The following is a 20,567-nucleotide window of genomic DNA, read 5'->3' as shown; positions in this document are numbered from 1 at the left end:
ACTTCAGGAAAGGAGGAAAGGGAATGAGGGGAAGGAGAGAGAGGGGAACGGACTAGTGGAGGGAGAGGTGGTGAGGTAGAGAAAGCAAGGTTTATCTTTTCAACCTTGTTGTGAAAGAATTCAGCAAGGGTCTGAGGAGATAATGAAGGGGGAGTTGAGGGAGGGGGCACCTTGAGGAGAGAGTTCAATGTGGTGAAGAGAAGTCGAGGATTAGAGCCAAGAGAGTTGGTCAGTTGGATATAATAATCCTGTTTGGCACGTAAAAGAGCAGATTGGAAGGAGGTCAGCATGAACTTAAAGTGTAAGAAATCAGCAAGGGCCCGAGATTTCCGTCAGAGGCGTTCGGCGGAGCGGGTACAGGAACGTAGGTAGCGGATATTAGAAGTCAGCCAAGGTTGGGGTTTTGTAAGCCTTACAGGGCGGGTCATCAAAGGTGCAAGAGTGTCTAAGGCAGAGGATAGAGTATTGTTGTAAGAAGAAACAGCCTCATTGACAGACGTGGATGGTGCCACAGTAGAGAGGAGGTTTGAAACATGGGAGGATAGAGATGAAGGGTCAATATCGTGAGGATTCCTAGATAAATGGGACGGGACTGGGAGGGAGGAGATTTAAGTGTGAAAGTTATAAGATGGTGATCAGAGGAGGGAAGATCAGAGGCAAGGAAACTAGTAGGTGAACAGATGGAGGAGAAGATGAGATCAAGACAGTGACCATTTTGATGAGTGGGGGAAGTGGAGCATAGTTGGAGATTAAAGGAGGACGTTAAAGCGAGTAACTTGGAAATATAAGAGTTGGAAGGATCATTAGCAGGAATATTAAAGTCACCAAGGATGAGAGGGGGGAGGAAGGATCATGGAAGAAGGCAAGCCAGGCGTCAAAGTCACTGAGAAAGGATGAAAGGGACTTATGAGGGGGACGATAAATGACCGCTATTCGAAGAGGCAGAGGAGAGAAAAGGCGGATAGAGTGGACTTCAAAGGAGGAAAAACAGTGAGATTGAGGTGGAAGAAGGGGTTGAAATCTGGAGGAGGGAGAGAGAAGTAGTCCAACACGCCCCCACGGCCAGCAGAGCAAGGAGTATGTGAAAATAGATAACCGCCATGGTACAGGGCTGCGACTGAAGCAGAGTCATCAGGGCAGAGCCAGGTTTCTGTTATGGCGAGCAGATGGAGGTGACGTGAGATAAAGAGGTCCTGGATATAGAGGAGTTTGTTACAGATAGAGCGGGCATTCCATAGGGCGCAAGAGAAGGGCAGAGAAGAGGAGGGGAGTAGAGGAATAGAGATGAGGTTAGAGAGGTCACGGTGAGATCTGTGGAGTTTGGATAATAGTTGGTGAGGAGGGCCAGGATTGGGACATAATGAAATGGGTGAATACCACCTTCACACATCCACAGACCAATAAATCTTAGAAACTTCAACACATATCCAATTGCAGTACGTTCAATATTATATATATTATCATATGCCCATGCAATCTGCTATATGTAGGGAAGACTATAAGGATGATCAAAACTAGAATCATAGAACACCAGTGGCGTAGGAAGGGGGGGGTGGGGCGGTCCGCCCCGAGTGCACGCCGCTGGGGGGGTGTCGGCTCCGCTGTTTCCCTGCTCCCTCTGCCCCGGAACAGGTTACTTCCTGTTCCGGGGCAGAGAGAGCAAGGAACCAGCGGAGCCGACGCAGCTCCCAGTGACGTGCACTCGGGGCGGATCGGCCCTCTCGCCCGCCCCTTGCTTCCTAATTGAACTAAGAATGTGCTCCGAGGGGGAGGGTGCGTTCTAAGGGGGGGGCGCCATGGTGCACCCGGGGAGGGGGGTTGCGTAGCGGCGACCTGCCCTGGGTGTCAGCCGCCCTCGCTACGGCACTGTAGAACACCGAAGCAATATCAAATGCAACATTACAACTGCACCATTAGTTGAACACTGGCAGAATGCAGGACATACAATAGAAGACATTCAGTTCTTCATCTTTAAGGTTTTTCAACCTAACTGGAAGAGAAAAAACCTTCACAAGACACTTCTGCAAGAAGAACAAAAACTCATCTTTCAGTTTCAGACGGTCTCTCTTTTGGGACTTAACTTGAACTTAGATTACACTCCATTTTTATGAATTCTACTCATTGTTTAGAATTATCCTTGACACATGATAAGTTTAGTAAATTTATCAGAGTCTCCTAGGTATAGCTGATATTGTAATACACATTTTTATAACACTTCATATCACTAGATTATTGTCATATTTTCCATAACACTGCACATGCCAGTATCCTCCCTCACATTCATCCTCTCCTTTATTACATTCACCCAACACATTTTTCTCAGCTCACTTCATCAAATCTGCCTTCCCCCCACTTTCCGGAATGAATTTATAACAGCAAGATTCAGCTTTTAACAAACGTTTCATTGACACGAGCTCATCATGGTCACATTCCACACACATTTTCAAACATGCAATAAGGTTAATCTTACCCCAGCATTCACATGACTGCATCCATTTCAGCATCCTCATTCTGTTGGTTCTTTTTTGCATACTTCTAGGATTCCATCACACTCACACACACACACACACACTTTTTTTCATATCAGCCACCTGTTGATTGAAACATTATTCCCTCCTGTTTCAACCCTTACAACATAGTTCGGGACTGCCGATATTGGACTTTCAGACCATTCAACATTATAATACAATTTCCTTTTGTCCCATTGTGATTTCCACATGTGAAATATAACATCTTCACTTAAATACAGCATTTTTGTTTTTGTTTCAGTATTTTTTGCTTTAGCACACTCTCACTCATTCATTGCGCTACACATAATATACGTCACATTGACTTCTCCCCCTTTCTGGCACCCTTTTCTCTTTATATACAGATCAGACCCTAGTAATATACATCGCTGCTGTTCTCAGCACTTCACTTTGATATTTACGGCTCATCCTAGCACTTTAAGGTAATTAGAGGCTCTTTTACTAAGATGTGTAGGTGCCTACGTGTGTTCAACATGTAATTGGAACTACCGCCTTGCTACCATGTGCACTGGGTGGTAATTCCATTTTTGATGAGCATCCAAAACACGTGGTAGAAATTTTCTACCGTGTGGTGCTTACCCGGCAGTAATTGGCAGTATACGCGCACTGACGATTACTGCCCAATTAACGCATGGGACCCTACCTCTAAGTCAATGGGTGGCAGTAAGGTCTCAGGCTGCAAGTAGATGCGCACTGGTCTTAATTTTGCTGCACGTCCATTTTTGGCCCTCCCAAAAAAGGACTTTTTTTGCAGTCGCGCTGAAAAATGGACCTGCCTGTGTCCAAAACATGCACTTACACCAGAGCAGGCCATTTTTCAATGCACCTTAGTAAAAGGACCCTAGTATTTTAGACTCATTTCGTCATCCTTTCTTTCCTATTGCATGTTACGTGCTTTATACATACACCGTATAGGTATCACACATTTTTTTTCTTTCTTTCCTTTTTTCCTTTGTTTAAGTGCATGTTGCCTCTCCTGACATACTTTATTCATCCATTTAATTTTTCAACCCTCTTGTGTATGTAGCCCAGATCAGTTGCCTTTATGTTGTGGTGATTCATTCACTATTTAACTTTGGCAGCTTTCCAGTTACTTTATTTTGGTCACCATAACTATGGGACACCATGGGGCTCATTTTCAAAGGACTTAGACTTACAGAGTTCTATAGGTTACCATGTAACTTTGTAAGTCTAAATGCTTTGAAAATACACCAATATATAATATACATTATCTATAGTTCCCCTCACCCCCCCCCCCCCTTGTATTTTAATCTGGGCATTTTCTGATAAAGATTTCTGATGGGATTTGGACTTTATATCAAAAATGCCCCTCAAGGTGTGTTGAGAGGACTGGGTTGAGAATCTTTGATCTAGAATATTGAATATGGTCAATAAGTAAAACTAACAAATGGAATATCCTTACCACTGTTCCTTTGTTTAAAATTGGAGATCTGGCTACATCAGTGCATTGTAGAAGTTATATGAAAAGCATCTGAAAGTTGCTGTTTTCTATGAGGGGCATTTTTGAAAGAAATGTCTAAGTTGGAATTTGGACATTTTACAAAGATGTCCCAGGTGGGGAGAAGGTCATTTTCAAAAAAAGATGGACGTCCATCTTTTGTTTTGAAAATACCATGGACGTCCTTGGATTTGGGCGTCCTTAGATTTGGACATCTTTGCTTTTCGGCCATTTTCGAAACCAAAGACGTCCAAGTCTAAAACATCCAAATGCAAGCCATTTGGACGTGGGAAACCAGCATTTGTAGTACACTGGTCCCCTGACATGCCAGGACAGCAATCAGGCACCATGGGGACACTGCAGTGGACTTTATAAAATGCTCCCATGTATATAGCTGAGCCCCCCCCCCACGCCCAACACTCACTAACCCCAACTGTATACCACTACCATAGCCCTATAGCACCTAAGGGGCACCTAGGGGCACCTATATGTGGGTACAGAGGGTTTTGGTGGGTTTTGGAGGGCTCACTATTTCCTCCACAAATGTAAGAGGTAGGGGTATGGGCCTGGGTCTGTCGGTCTGAAGTGCACTGCACCCACTAAAACTGCTCCTGGGACTTTAATGAGCTGTCATGGAACTAAGTATGACATCTGAGGCTGGCATAGAGGCTGGCAATCAGTATTTTTAATGATGTTTTTTGAGGGTGGGAGGGGTTAGTGACCACTGGGGGAGTAAGGGGATGTCATTCCCGATTCCCTTCGGTGGTCATTTCGGGCACCTTTTTGTGCCTTATTTGCAATAAAAACAGGTCCAGGTGAAAACGTCCAAGTTTTAGTCTTGGTCGTCTCTGCTTTTTTCCATTATGGCTCAAAGATGTCCAAGTTTTAGGAACGCCCAAGTCCCGCCTTCACCACACCTCTGATATGCCCCCCTCAGATTTGGATGTTCTTGCGACGGACTTCCGCTAGAGGTGTCCAAAATCAGGTTTCAATTATGCCGATTTGGACGTCTCTGAGAGATGGATGTCAATGTGCCAATTTATGTCTGGGCCCATGGGAATAAAATGTGTCCTGCTGCAGATAACTTGAGCTAAGCTTTAGTAAAAGTCCCCCTCTGTGACAACTGATAAATGTGACAAAATGTTTGAAAACATCTTAACAAAAAAATTCAGCTTCTTGGTAGGTATTCCTATCATGGGCAGCTGCTGGCATGGCGTATAAACAGGGGGGGGGGGGGGTACTAAATACAATTTTCCATGAAGCTAACAATTTAATAAAATTGTGTCAGAGATGCTATACTTGGTGCAAAGTGGAACATATTGGTATGTGATAATTGTATATGGATTAAAGTAGAAGTGTAAGAGACAGGTATATGTATAATGTTGGCAACCTATTATACTTTTGAAACAGAATTGCAGTTAGTGAATTTTAGAAATATTACTGAATTCGAGTGATCAGAGAAGCAAATGTCATAAATAATCCTTCATTAAGTAATCATCTATGGTTTTTCCACCTCCTGCTTAACCAAAATATTTTTCTAACCATCCAGAAGATTTCCCAAACATCTTTTTTATGAAAGCTGCTATTTAGAAATCCTGAATATTTGAAGCTAGTCTTTCTGGAGAATAATGTTTTTTTGTTGTATGCATGCATGAAGGGAAGAGTGGTATGAGATAAGCCCCAGAAATATAATTAGATCATTGCTCTAGGGACAGTTTTGTGTCCATGGAAACAGCAAATTCAGCTTTGGCATATTTTAAGAGGTAATTTTACAAATATTGGGGCCCTTTTACTAAGCTGCTCTAAACGGTGGCCTGTGCTATGATTAGTGCATAGGATTCCCCACATGGCTATGGTCACTTTTAGCGTAGCTGTAAAATGGCTGAATTTTCATTTCCTAAAAAACTTTCCATGTGCTAATTTCCCAATTAGTGCATGGCCATTAGTGCTTGAGCCCTTCCTGACACCTATTTAATAGGCGGAAAAGGCTCACACAGTAAGCATGCTTTAGTGCTTTAACAAAAGGACCCACTTGCTTGTGGACATATAAGGCCTTTTATAAAAATTACCTCAGTTGGTATGCCAGTAAAGGAACTCACAATACCAAGAAGGTGCATTTGTTTATGTGCCCATCTGTAGGTGTGTTCTGGGTCAGAGTGCATGTAGAAACATGCCCCAGTACAGGTCCCTGTGGCTCTCCACTATTCACCCTCCTCCATTGACAAAAATGACCATTTAACCCTACCCTCTGTTTTCTGTCCAATAACCAATTCCTAATCCATAACAGAACATTGCCTCCTATTCCATGACTCTTTAATTTTTCTGGAGTCTCTCATGAGGAACCTTTTCAAATTCTTTCTGAAAATCCAGATACACTACATCAACTGGCTCGCCTTTATCAACATGTTTATTCATGCCTTCAAAGAAATGAAACATATTGGTGAGGCAATACTTTCCTTGGCTGAATCCATTCTGACTCTGTACCATTAAACCATCTTAGTCTATGTGTCCCTTAATTTTATTCCTTATAACAGTTTCTACTACTTTGCCCAGCACTGATATCAGGTTTACCGGTCTATAAATTCCCAGATCACCCCTGGAACCCTTTTTAAAATTGACGTTACATTGTCTACCCTCCAATCTTTAGGTAATATGGATGATTTTAATGACAAGTTACAGATCACTAACAGCAAACTAGCAATTTCATATATTTGCTCTTTTAGTACCCTAGAATGCATGCCATCTGGTCCAGGTGATTTACTGCATTTTAATTTGTTGATTTGGCTCAGTACATCTTCTAGGTTCACTGAGATTTCTTTCAGTTTCTCAACACCTTTGAAAACCTGATGGTACAGGTATACCTCTTGCATCTTCTTCCTGTTATGATCGTGGTCAGAACCCCTCTCAAAATTACCTTTTTCTTGGGGGTCAGCTTCTTAGCTGGCTTCTGTTTCTGTTGTCTGTCCTTTCTGAGCTAGCTCTCTCTCTCTGTGCTGGCAGCTTCCAGCAACTTGACTCTAATTGTTTCATTTTACTACAGCTGTGTGTGTGGACTGAGTTAGCTCTACCTCTCTTTGGGTGTACTGGCTTCAAGTGCTTCATGGTGCTTCATTGGTGTGGGTTGGGCCTCTCTGGGTTTCAGTGTGCTGTCTGCCTGGGTCTAGGGAGTGTGACATCATCAGGGAGGGCCTTGATAAGGAAGTGGTATTCTTCCCTTCAGGGCCTTTGCAACGTTTGCTTTTGCTAGTTGCTTTAGGTCCAGGTTAGTGTTAGTGCAGTGTGCACTGGTGACTGTATGTTTAGCTTTCCTGCTTTTCCCTTGTGGTTCCCCTGCTTTTCCATCTTGGTGCTTTGGAAGCATTGCTGTGTGTAGAGCTTTGGAAGCTCTGTTGCTGATAGAAGTACTTCAGGGTTTGGTGGTGTTAGGAACACTGCAGATTTGACTGTTAGAAGTACTTCTGGTGTTTGTGCTATTAGGAGCATTGCAGTCTTTGCTGTTTGTGTTTGGTACTTTGGAAGCGCTTTTGGCTTACGTGTTTAGCTTTCCTGTTTTTCCCTTGTGGCTCCCCTGTCTTCCCTTTTAGTGCTAGGAGCTCTTCTGGTTGTTTGGTGCATGGGGGCACCTTAGTTAGTTTAGGGTTGTACAGCTGTTGTGCTTGGTGCTTGGACGCACTTTTATTAGCTTATGTGTTTAGTTTCCCTGCCTTTCCCTTGTATCTCCCCTGCATTTCCTTTTGGTGCTGTGAGAAGCACTCCTGTTAGGTCAGTGCCTAGGGGCACTCCTGTTAGTATAGGGCTTAGGAAGTCCTTTTGTTAGCTTACTGTTAGGAACACTTCTGTTTGTTTAGGGCTTGGGAGCACTTAGGTCAGTTTAGGATTTAGGAGTACTGCTGTTTCCAGTCCTGGTCCCTGTGTCATCCAGTATCTGGTAAGTCCTGCCGGCCACTCGAACCCAAGGGCTCAACTCTTGGGAGGCAGTGGCTAAGTGCAGGTGAAGCTGTACGGACCAGTCCAGGATGCTCCGGTCCGGTGCGTGCCAGTCCGGTGTGTTCCAGTCCAGTGTCCTCCAGTTTGGGAGATGCCAGTCCAGTGTTCCAGTCCTGTGTCCTCCAGTCTGGGGGATTCCAGTCCAGTGTTCCAGTCCTGTGTTCCAGTCCTGTGTTCCCCAGTCCGGGGGATTCCAGTCCGAGTCCGAGGTGCGAGCCACCTATGTAATGAAAGTTTTGCCTTCTGATACAGAATATTACAGCAGAAGTGGCTGTTTTTTATAGTGCTAATTGAAATCACCCATTATTAAACTGTTGCCCAATTTGTCAGCTTTCCTAATTTCTGTAAACATTTCTTCATCTGTCCAGTTTGTCCTGGCAGACAATAGTACAGCCCTACCAGTGTACTCCTTCCTTTCACACATGGAATTTCTATCCATAAGGATTCCATGCTACTGTTTGATATAAAATGTTTATTTTGTTTGACTCAATTTCCTCTTTAACTTATAGCACCCCCTCCTCCAATTTGATCCACTTTATCATTACAATATAATTTGTACCCTGTTAAAACAGTGTCCCATTGATTGTCCTCCTTCCACCAGGTCTCTTCATCTCATTCAGTAAAAGCTTTTTACTAACCTAATAATTTGGAGATAATATTGATCATATTTAATAGTTTAGATGACACAAAAGAAAAAAATTGTATTAGCATTATTTTAGCCTAATTTTCTCAGTGATAAATTAAGTCAGTACATTTTTTTTTAGTGCAAACTGATTAGTCTGTGCTCTGAAAGCAAACATTCTTCCCTCCAAGAAGAGAGTGCAGGTGCTTGACTCACTTAAAAATTTTCAAGCAGACAATTCTGATTATAATTAACTCAGAATGAATTTGCAGATGAACAAGTAAAATCTGAGATCTGTGGATATGATCTGACTAGTGGTATCCCAATTTGTTTAAGTATTTGTGATGCTGTTTTCTGATTAATCAGTTGTGACTCTGAATCAAAGATCTTGACTGTTTACCTGTAAATGGTATTTCATGACTTTACTGAATATAGCAGGGTTTGGAAATATCTAAACAAACTTGCAGGCAGCATAAGTAAAAGTGTAAAAATGTAGTTGAATGTCATGTATGACTTCTGTTCAGAAAAGTGAAGGCTGCTCAGCAGATCATGACTCGCATAACATAATTTACAGTTCATTTATGGCTTTCTGATCCCATCAGTCATGTATAGATTCATGATTTTGACTTGTGGACAATAGTTCAACAGATGTGCTGATTACTATGCTATAATTTCACTAATCTCAAATTGAATTCAAACTTGCATGATTGTAACTCAGCTGCATATGTTATTTTGATCATAATGTGTTGGCAGTAGTGGCTTAGAATAATTAAGTGATGCCTAACGACTGCACATTTGCAATCTAAAAACCCTTTGTAGGGGACTTGCTTCAATCATAAGCGGTCTTACAAATTACCCCTCATTTGGCAAGTTGCGTATATCTGAGCCAGCTTACCAGGTAAAGATTGCTGAATTGTATGAAGTCATTGAAATAAACCGAATCAATCTTTGTAATTAATTTTGGATTTCAAATTAAACAGACTATAACTGACTTGGATATCAGGACAAAACATTTATTATTATTATTATTAGCATTTGCATAGCGCTACCAGATGCACGCGGCGCTGAACACCTGATACACAGAGACAGTCCCTGCTCAAAAGAGCTTACAATCTAAATATTACAGACAGACAAGACAGTTACAGGTGAGGGAAGTAATGAGTGAGAAGGGAGGAAGGGACAAGGGGAGGCCAATTGTGGCTAGGAGCTAAAAGCAGCAGTGAAAATGTGGGTTTTCAGCATAGATTTGAAAACAGGTAGAGTTAGAGCTAGACGTATAGGTCCAGGAAGTCTATTCCAGGCATAAGGTGCCGCGAGAGAAAAGGAGCGAAGCCTGGAGTTAGCAGTGGAGGAGAAGGAGGCCGACAAGAGAGACTTGTCCAGTGAGTGGAGTTCACAGGGAGGAATGTAGGGAAAGATGAGAGCAGAGAGGTAATGGGGGGCTGCAGAGTGGATGCATTTAAAGGTCAGTACTAGAAGTTTAAACTGAATGTGGAAGCGGACAGGGAGCCAGTGAAGTGACTTGAGGAGCAGGCTAGTGTGGGTATAACGATTCTGGTGGAAAACAAATTGTGCCACATAATTTTGGACAGATTGGAGAGGAGAGAGATGGCTGAGCGGAAGACCAGTGAAAAGTAAATTACAATAGTCCAAGCGAGAGGTGACAACGGTGTGGATAAGGGTTCTGGCAGCATATTCAGAAAGGAAGGGGCAAAATTTGCTAATATTGTAGATATTGTAGATATCAGAACTAGAGGGGATGCAGGCAACTTATAGCTGAACATCCATCTTTTACAAATAATAGTTCTGTATTTATCACAAGGGTCTTACTTATGTAATTTATCAAGCCACCCTTTCTTATTTTATAACTTTTTCTCATCCTTTCATTCTGAAATTGATAGATAATAATCAAGTTCAGTGAAGCTATGCCATCAATCTGATCTAGCAAGAGAAATGAGTAGAAGACAGCTAAATACTTAGAATTGGTCTACTTTTTATCAAATTGAGAGACATTAAAGTAAGAATATTTGGGATACAATCTGGATTTCAAGAATCATCAGAAATCTGAATGGCAAATCACTGAAGTAATGAAGTTTACATTTTCTGTAGTAGGGAAAATTTATTACCACTTCATTGTGAAAAGAAGCCAGACACACTTCTCTTTCTTCCAAAGCAAGAACAAAGGTTTGTATTCAGGCAAGGAATGATTCCAAATGTATTTATAACCCACACTGTCTGCAATTCAAGGCAGTGTACAGAAATATGTACACTGCCCTTGTGTGGAGCCCTTGATGATGATGATGAGTGGTAAAAGTCTCAAAGACTTGAAGCTTTAATTGATACAAAGCTAAGTACAAAGGAATTTTCTTTTTCATTCAAAAAGTTAAAAATTTAAAAACAAATTTTATAAAAAAAAGATAAATGTTTGACCAATGACGAGAGGCACACAAGTTTGATTTCTGGATGTTTAATAACATCAAAGTGGAAGTTTACATCAACAATACCTCTGAGGTCTATTAAAAGAAGGACTATATATGAGAAATAATATACAGTGTTATTAGCTTGATACTGATTAGTGAATCGTGAGAGTGCTGTATATATAAATATTAGAGTGGGCAATTTTTGACATCATAGCTAAGATCAGAACATTACAATAAATAAGACATAAAGCAAACAATCAAAAGATGATATAGCTCTAAACTGGCTCAGTTAGAATCTACTTGTCACACTGTTTTCTTATTTGCCATCCCTTTTCCACTGGAATTCTCTCCCATTAGATATTTGTGCAGAAACCTCATTTAAAAATTTCAAATCAAGACTGAAGACCTGGTTGTTTCTCAAAGCTTTCACCTCAAGATGAGCAGTTGTAACTTGACTGCTGCTGTTCTCCTCCCTTATTATCTCAGGCTCTTTGTCTGCCCCTCCTTTTCCCTCTCTCCAAGTCACTCTCCCCCCAATCTCCTCACTCCTCTATGTGCATGATCTATCCACTTTCCTATAAATTTTGTAGTTCCTTTCCTTTTTCTTATTGTTTTTTGAACTATGTAAACCACCAAGACCTGCCGGTTAGATATGATTTTATAGCAAATTCAAATAAATCAATAAACCAATAAACAAACCAATGAATTAAAAACGTTGGGGCCAATATGCAGGCCATGGGAGGAAGCCTAGCTAACTCCTGCAGTTGGCAGTCAGCCCGGATATTCAATGCCAGGCAGCTTCCGGTGAACAGCATTAAATATCCAGTTTATTTTTAGCTAGTTTAAAGGTAACCAGCTAAATCAATATTCAAAGATAGCTGGTTACCTTTAAACTGGCTAAATATATACCAACTATTTTAGCGACCCGATGTGGCCGCTTACAATAACCAAATATGAATTGAATATTGGGGGGTTGCTAGATATATCATATGATATAGCCGGTTATCTCTTAGGCGTTAACTGAGAGTATTCAGCGGGAGATAACCGGCTATCCCCACTGAATATTACCAGATAGCCAGTTAAGTGCTATTTAATCAGCAAGGTGCTGGCTGGTTAAATGGGTTTGAATATCGGTGAGATTGGCTTAAATAAATAATTAACTCAACATGCCACTGAAAACTTGCTGAAATAAAAAGGTCTTCAAATGTGTCAGAACTTCCAACTGAGTGTAGGGATGCTAGTAAAGAACTCCACAATTTAGCCCAGATATATTTTTTAAAAAGCTCTAAATGAATCCAATTTCACAAGATGGAAAGAAGGAACATTAAGAAATCAACAAATACAGAAGAACAGGAGTCCTCCACGGGGGTGACACGAAGGATGATGCAGAGCAGAAACTGCCAATGGACTAAAAGAGTTCACATCAAAGGTTTTATTTACATTGAAAAGGACTCGACATGAAATCATGTTTTGGCCCCTAAGAGCCTTCTTCAGGAGTCTCTGTATGTAGTGTAAAAGTAGCTGTATACTATTCTGCTCCGTATTGTGGGTGGAAAGTCTAATAAACTAATGAACATAAAAGAACACCAAAGCGCTATTGGGCATTATCAGGGCTATACAGAAAGCCATTATATGCAGATCTAAGTAGTCTAGAGGGTTGATACAAATGCATCAGGGGTCAATGGGTAATTACTGAAAAGGAAACATTGGGCAACACCGCTCTAGCTAAACTTGTGTATGTCAGTAGAGCCGAAACACGAGTCGTGTCGGGTCTCCTTTATTGATCTTGACGTTTACTGAAATAAAGAAGTTTTTTGGACACCATCTGTGAGAGATTTTCCTTTCTTTTCCTCCACTGTTTTTTGCCTGATATTAGGGGGCTCATTTTCAAAAGAGAAAAATGTCAAAAAAGTAGCTTGAAATGGAGATGGACGTATTTCTCACAGAAAAATGTCCAATGCATATGCATATAATCAAAGAAAATAAAATAAAAATGGTCTAAATTGCTAGTATGTTCAGATTAGGACATCTCCAGAAGGGGTGTTTCAGAGGTGTATCATGAGCAGCACTGTGCTGCACCTTTCCTTTACAGACCCCTCCATGGGCACCTTCAGTGCACAGATGATGTTGAAGAATGACATTCTCATGCAACTCATAGATGTCTACTTCCACAGGCAACACCACTGGAGCAAAGGGGTATATGACACTGTGTACCAGAGAGTCCAAAGTGCCAGACAGACACACAGGCAGGTGGGTAGAGAAAGAAGGATTGTTGATGGGTTGCAGAGGGTACAGTGACAGGGGCACAGAGGTGGGGAAAGCAGATAAAGGCATTGGTTGGTGATGGGTCAAGATGGAGAGGGAAAAAGAAGGCACTAAAATAGGACAGATACTAAGGGTCCCCGGCCTGCCCACTAACACCTCCTCCCTGCAGAATATTTGGGACATGACTCCTGATAATCAGGCCATTCACTATACCTTCTGGTGTGCCTTCTCTCCCCATCCTCCATCTACCCTAGAACCTTGCCTTACACATGGGAGTGTCATCAATGAGTCCTCCCTCCCCCCCCCCCCCGAACTTGCAGGTGGAAGGGAGGGTGATACAAAAGGGAGGCAGACAGCTTTCATGCCAAACATACCTGACTCCTCAGGCTTGGCCGTGTCTTGGCTCCCAACTCCATGTATCCTCTCCTGGGGGAGGACAGTGTGCACAATCTGTTCCAAGGGGCTGAGGTTACTGGTGTCATCTGGAGGGTTGGTGCCAGCCTTGCAGTGTACCTCCCACTTCAGCTGGTGCTATTTCCACTTCCAGTCCTTAACGTCCCTGTTGCCAAGGTGGGCACAATTAAGGCAATCACAGATAGCACCCTACTCCCTCCCTTTGGTGGAGGCCGAGAGCCTCCGGTCCCTGGGGGTAAACAAGTTGGAATTCCTTTCCGAGATCTCCCTCACTAGCAGGTCAATCTCTGCATCTGAGAAGTTGCTCTTCCTGCTAAGTGCTACTTTTTTTGGAGCCACTGTGAAAACAGTGGGAGATTTGAAAATTTAATGTTGAATGTTTAAACAGGCTTCTGGGTCAGCTAGATGTTTTGGAGATGGACTTTTTTATTATGGTCCATGCTTGAAAATGTCTGCAGGAGAGCTAGCAATATAGATTTTATTGCTATTATTATGGACCACACCTGAAAACATCTGCAGGAGAGAGCTAGTGATATAGACATTTAGATTTGATTATTGGCCACATGTGAAGATGTTTTGGGGAGACTGAACTTCTATGAAGGAGAGCTGTTTTGGGGAAGGTCTCCCCTTTCTTATAATGTTTTCAGAGCGGGTGGTGGCCACCCAATCTTGGCTCAGGCCCATCCAGCTGCAGTGCCACACTGCTTTCTTCCCCTATTTCATCAGCGGCGTCCCGTCATCTGCACTCTAGTCTCTGAACCCCTTCCCTCCCCTGTGTTGGTACAGGCAAAGAAGTCAGCGAGGGCGGGACATGGCAGAAGGAAGCCTGTAAGCTTGGCACAAGCAGCGAGAATGAATTGCTGCAGGCGCCGAGGACGCCTGTACTGACATTGGGGAGGGGCGGAGTTCAGAGACAGGAGTGCACATGCCAGGATGCCACAAAAGAGAGGGAGAAGATGTGGGGTAGGTGAAAAAAAACCCCTCATGTTCTTAAAAAGCATCTCCGGGAAGATATTTGTGGTGTGTGGTTGGGGGGAAGGGGGAATGTGTGTTGAATTTACCTTTTGGCCCATCTAAAATACCGAGTCTGACTACACCTTTGACTTGATGACCTGTCAGGTGATGAAGTATCACCAGACTATTATAAAATACAAGGCTGAGTATGCTAAAGGCAAAAGCAAATGTTTAATCAGTGTTCTGTTTATTGTCAATTCATTGTGATTCATTTCACCTCCTGGGTTTTCAGTTTGAATGAAAGCATTAAGTACACAAATGTATGCCCATGGGTTGTTCCATGGATTAGCTTGTTTTGAGGTTGGATAGTGGATATGGTTGGATACTGCATGGTTTTCTTCCAGTTGACCTGACAAAATCAAACACATGTGAGCAGTTGGTAGCAGTTTTTCAGAGTCTATCAGAAAGCTTGGGGATTCCATTTACAGAGGAAAAGTGTGAGGGTCCTTGTTTGACTGATATTTTTAGGAACTGAGTTACACTCTATGCAGTTGGAATCACGCTGAACGTGAGATAGTAAAAAAGAAATAGCTGAGTTAATTGGATTATTCTTTTCATAATTGAAGATGACAGAAGAAAGTTCATTTTTTGTGAAGCATTTTAATTTTGCTTGTCATGTGATTCCCATAGGAAGGGTCTTTACCTGATAATTAGCCCTTCTTATGCACTGTGTAAAGTGCAAACATCATTATATGAGAGTGACAAAACTAGTGAAAAGGGATTTATAACTTTGGAGGACCTTTTTACAGAAGTTTGGCAAAGTTCACATGTGGCAAGCTCCAGTGCTACCCAATCAGGATTTGGAATTGTTTGCAGATGCTTCAGGTAGCTGCAGGTATGGAATCCATTTTAAAGGAGCCTGATATGTTGAAACATGGCCTGAAAAATTAAAATAATAGGGTTGGTGCAGGAACATTCCATTCCTGGAATTATTTTCTGTGCCTTTGACCCTTTATCATCTGGGAAAACAGATTAGCACATAAAAAGTGATTTTGTTTTCTAATAATATGGAAACAGTCAACAAAGCATATACCTGGTGCTATTTCTCTGTCTTCATTTCAGAGGATTTGATTTCAATCCTTGGCACTAGATGCATATGAGATTCTTGTGTGGGTGATATCCTGTTGCCAGACAACTTGAAGGACTGATGGCAAGGCCATTCTTAGCTAGCACATGGAGAGTGTACCTGACAGGCTGGGCATATTTTATGCAAGCATTTCATGAATACTACTTTAGGCCAGAAGATCCTATTGGTCAAAAAAAGATGCTTCAGTTTATTGTACTTGCTAAAATGTAGGGGATGTCATCCAAGGTGCTAGGTGTTTCACTAGTTTCTCTGTCATTTTTATCTAAATCTCTGGGGAACAGAGCCTCCAGCATAATTTTTGGTTTGCATTCTGGTAACAGTTTTTTTTTTTTTTGCCAGAGATAGCAGAAATACTTAAACCACGTAGACAACCAGTATTGGAGTGTTGCCTAAGGTATGTTCATCTTCATTTCAGGTGGCATTGTTTGGGTTGCATTATAATTTTTTTTTTTTTGCTGCCCTGAGAGTCAGTGAATTGGTAGCAGCAGCAAAAAAATTCAGAAAGTTATTCAGGTCTGTTATATTATGATATGATGTACGTATAGTAGTCATTAAAATATATTAACAACATTTAAATCATTTTAATAGAGATGAGATGATGGAGAGTGATATATTTAAAAATGTCTACAAGATAAAGTTTGATCGCATTAATAATGGGTTTTTTTTTAATTCTATGCACAGGATATCAAAAATTAATTTAATATTTGCAAAGCAAGGTAAAGTAATTGAGTTTAGACATGTCAGGGAATTTGCCATTTTTTGACTGAAGACCTTCAAACTTGTTAAATTGAATATGCAAAATAGATCAGACACCTATTAAAACTGCAATGTGCAATTTGACTAATACCGCAAACTATTCAATTGATCTCTTCCTTTTCATTTTCAGTGAGCTATTTGGATTAAAGGATCAGAAAATATATATATATGGTGAAATTGCTAATCATTTTCCCAAAGGCATAAAATGGGAAAAAATGTCTTTGCACTTTTGCCCATGGGTAACTGCTTCTTAATAATAATGAAACTGAGAACCCAGAATTATTATATATCTTTATATGTGAGAAAACTTCTTTCATAGCTGTTAAAGTGAGTGCTATTTTTATAAAAGCATACCTATTTTTCCATAAATTGTCTTTATTATGCTACTTATTAATGCAACATAGGATACCTCCATTTAAGTACCCCAAGGCTGCACAATAGAGGCCAATTTTAAAATGGAACCTAGGTGCCTATATTCTATTACAGCAGTGGTTCCCAAACCTGATCCTGGAGGCATCCCAGCCAGTCAGGTTTTCAGGATATCCACTATGAACATTCATGAGATAGATTTGCATGCGGTGGAGGCAGTGCATGCAAATCTCTCTCATGACTATTCATTGTTGGTATCCTGAAAACCTAACTGGCTGAGGTGCCTCCAGAAGCAGATTTGGGAACCATTGCATTATAGAATATTAGCATAACCACTTACCAGAGTGCTAAAATTTAGGTGCTCACACTTACGCGAGCCTACGTGGGAATCCCACCTATAGTGATGTGAATAATTATTTACCCCTCCTGATTTCCCCTAATATTACATACAGCCATGAGACTGGATATTGAGGGAGCTCAGAGAGATTCTGGCAGGTCATCTTAAAGATTTGTTTAATAAATCCTTGGAGACTGGGGAGGTATCTTTGAATTGGAGAAGAGCGAATGTGGTCCCTCTTCACAAAAGTGGTGACAGAGAAGAAGCTGGAAACTACAGGTTGGTAAGCCTCATTTTGTTATTGGAAAAGTAGTGGAAGTGATACTGAAGGAAAGGATAGTAAATTTTCTGGAATCCAATATTTCACAAGTTCTGAGACAGCAAAGGTAAATCGTGCGAAATGAATCTGATTGAATTCATTGACTGGGTGACCAGAAAATTGGATCAAGGACGTGCACTAGATGTAATCTACTTAGATTTCAGCGAAGCCTTTGGCATGGTTCCTCATAGGAGGCTCTTTAAAAAACTTGGCAGGCTAAAGGTAGAACCCAGAGTGGTGAACTGGATTAGGAAATGATTGACAAGCAGATGCCAGAGGGTGGTGGTCAATGGAATTCACTCGGAGGAAGGAAAGGTGAATAGTGGAGTGCCTCAAGGATCGTTGCTGGGGCCAATTCTGTTCAATATATTTGTGAGTGACATTTCCAAAGGTTTAGAATGTAAGGTTTGCCTTTTTGTGGATGATACCAAGATTTGTAACAGAGTGGATACTCTGCAGGGAGTGGAAAACACAAAAAAGGATCAGCAGAAGTTAGAAGAATAGTCTAATATTTGGCAATTAAAATTCAATGCTAATAAATGCAGAGTGATGCACTTAGGGAGTAGAAATCCAAGGAAGTCATATATGCTAGGTGGTGCTAGGTGATAAGAGGCTGATATGCAAAGACAAGGAGAAGGATCTTGGGGTGATAGTATCTGAGAATCTGAAGGTGACAAAACAGTGTGATAAAGTGGTGGCTGTAGCCAGAAGGATACTAGAAAGCAAATAGAATGTTAGGTATTATTAGGAAAGGAATGGAAAACAAAAATGAGGATGTTATAATGTCTTTGTATCGCTCCATGGTGAAACCGCACCTCAAATATTAGGTGCAATTCTGGTTACCTCATCTCAAAAAAGATATAGAGGAATTAGAAAAGGTACAGTGAAGGGCGACAAAAATGATAAAAGGGATGGGATGACTTCCCTATGAGGAAAGGCTTAAGCTGCTAGAACTCATCAGCTGAGGGGAGATATGATAGAGGTCTATAAAATAATGAATGGATTGGAACAGATAAACGTAAATTGCTTGTTTACTCTTTCCAAAAATACCAGGACTAGGGGTATGAGATGAAGCTACAAAATAGTAAAACAAGTCAGAGAAAATAGTTATTCACTCAATGTGTAATTAAACTCTAGAATTTGTTGCCACAGAATTTAGTAAAAGCAGTTAGCCTAGCAGGGTTTAAAAAAGGCTTGGATAGCGTCCTAACAAAAGTCCATAAGCCATTATTAAAATGGACTTGGGGAAAATCCAGTGCTTATTTCTTGGATAAGCAGCATAAAATGTATTATTTATTTAGATTTTGCTCACACCTTTTTCAGTAGTAGCTCAAGTTGAGTTACATTCAGGTACACTGGATATTTCTCTGTCCCAGGAAAGCTCACAACCTAAGTTTGTACCTGAGGCAATGGAGGGTTAAGTGACTTGCACAAGATCACAAGGAGTAGCAGTGAGATTTGAACTGGCCACCTCTGGATTACAAGACCAGTGCTCTGTTACCACTAGGCCACTCCTCCTCTTTGACATCTTAGCAGGTATTTGGAACTTGGATTGGCCACTGTTGGAAACAGGATGTTGGGCTTGATGGGGACCTTCTGTCTGTCGCAGTATGGCAATATTTTAGAGAGAAGTGTAACCAGCAAAAGAAAGGAGGTGTTGATGCCCCTGTACAAGTCATTGATGAGCCCCACCTGGAGTATTGTGTTCAGTTTTGGAGGCTGTATCTTGTTAAAGACATAAGAAGACTTGAAGCGGTTCAGAGGAAGGCAACAAAAATGGTATAGGGCTTGGACCAAATGACATATGAGAAAAGACTAGAAGACCTGAATATGTATACCCTAGAGGATAGAAGGGACAGAGGAAATATGATACAGATGTCTAAATACTTAAAAGGTATTAATATAGAAACAAATATTTTCCAGAGATGAGGTTGCAAGGTGGTAGACTTAAGAGTAGTGTCAGAAAATTATTTTTCATGAAGAGGATGGTCAATGCCTCCAAGGGAGGTGAAGAAAAAAAAACCTGGCGGAATTCAAAAAGTCAGAGTATCTCTAAATTGAATGATATAAAAATACACAAATCTTAAAGGGTTGCATATGTGTTTGCATGTCAGGTGGTGCTTTGATGGCAACTCTGGCTGCATCAACTAAGGCTGGTGCTGGGCTGCCTTATTTGTTCTGAGTCCCACATATGACGATCCGCTTTAGGATGGGCTGGAGAGAGCTTCAAATGAAATTCCAATGGTTTGGAACATGAGGACAGTGCTGGGAAGACTTTTACGGTCTTTGTCCTGCAAACGACAAGATGGATTTGGATAGGCTGGAGTGGGCTTTGATGGCAACTCCAGTAGTTGGAACATAAGGACAGTGCTAGGTGGACTTCTATGGTCTATGTCTCAGAAACACCAAAGAAAGACCATGATCAAGTATATAATAACATGTTCATTGTTGAAGTCTTGAAGTGCCGTCACTTACTATGTTACTATCAGGCTCATTTTCGAAAGGGAAGGACGTCCATCTTTCGACATAAATCGGAAGATGAACGTCCTTCTCCCAGAGACATCCAAATCTATATAATGGAAACTTGATTTTGGACATCTCCAACTGCAGTCCATCACAAGGATGTCCAAAGTTCAAGGGGGCGTGGCAGAGGCGTAGCAAAGGCAGGACTTGGGTGTGCCTCACACTTGGACGTCTTTGACCTATAAGCGAAAAAAACAAGGACGTCCCGGACGAACAAGTGGACGTTTTCACCCGGACCTGTTTTTCTTACGAATAAGGCACAAAAAGGTGCCCAAAATGACCAGATGACCACTGGAGGGAATCGGGGAATGACCTCCCGTTACTCCCCCAGTGGTCACTAACCCCCTCCCACCCTCAAAACACATCTTTAAAAATATGTCATGCCAGCCTCAGATGTCATACTCAGGTCCGTGACAGCACATGCAGGTCCCAGAAGCAGTTTCAGTGAGTACTGCTGTGCACTTTAC

At 41.5% G+C, this 20,567-nt stretch overlaps 1 long non-coding RNA gene across 1 annotated transcript; it reads left to right on the top strand.

Moving 5' to 3' along the window:
* Window positions 1-431: 431 nt before the first annotated feature.
* LOC115473791 lies at window positions 432-17,708 on the top strand. The gene is made up of 5 exons (XR_003942749.1): window positions 432-441; window positions 8,178-8,183; window positions 8,356-8,361; window positions 15,697-15,703; window positions 17,636-17,708. It is a non-coding gene; the product is annotated as an uncharacterized LOC115473791 (long non-coding RNA).
* Window positions 17,709-20,567: the final 2,859 nt, after the last annotated feature.

The sequence above is a fragment of the Microcaecilia unicolor genome, chromosome 7, assembly GCF_901765095.1.
Source record: "Microcaecilia unicolor chromosome 7, aMicUni1.1, whole genome shotgun sequence".
Taxonomy (NCBI): Eukaryota; Metazoa; Chordata; class Amphibia; order Gymnophiona; family Siphonopidae; genus Microcaecilia; species Microcaecilia unicolor.
This window is presented reverse-complemented; position numbering and strand designations above follow the sequence as displayed.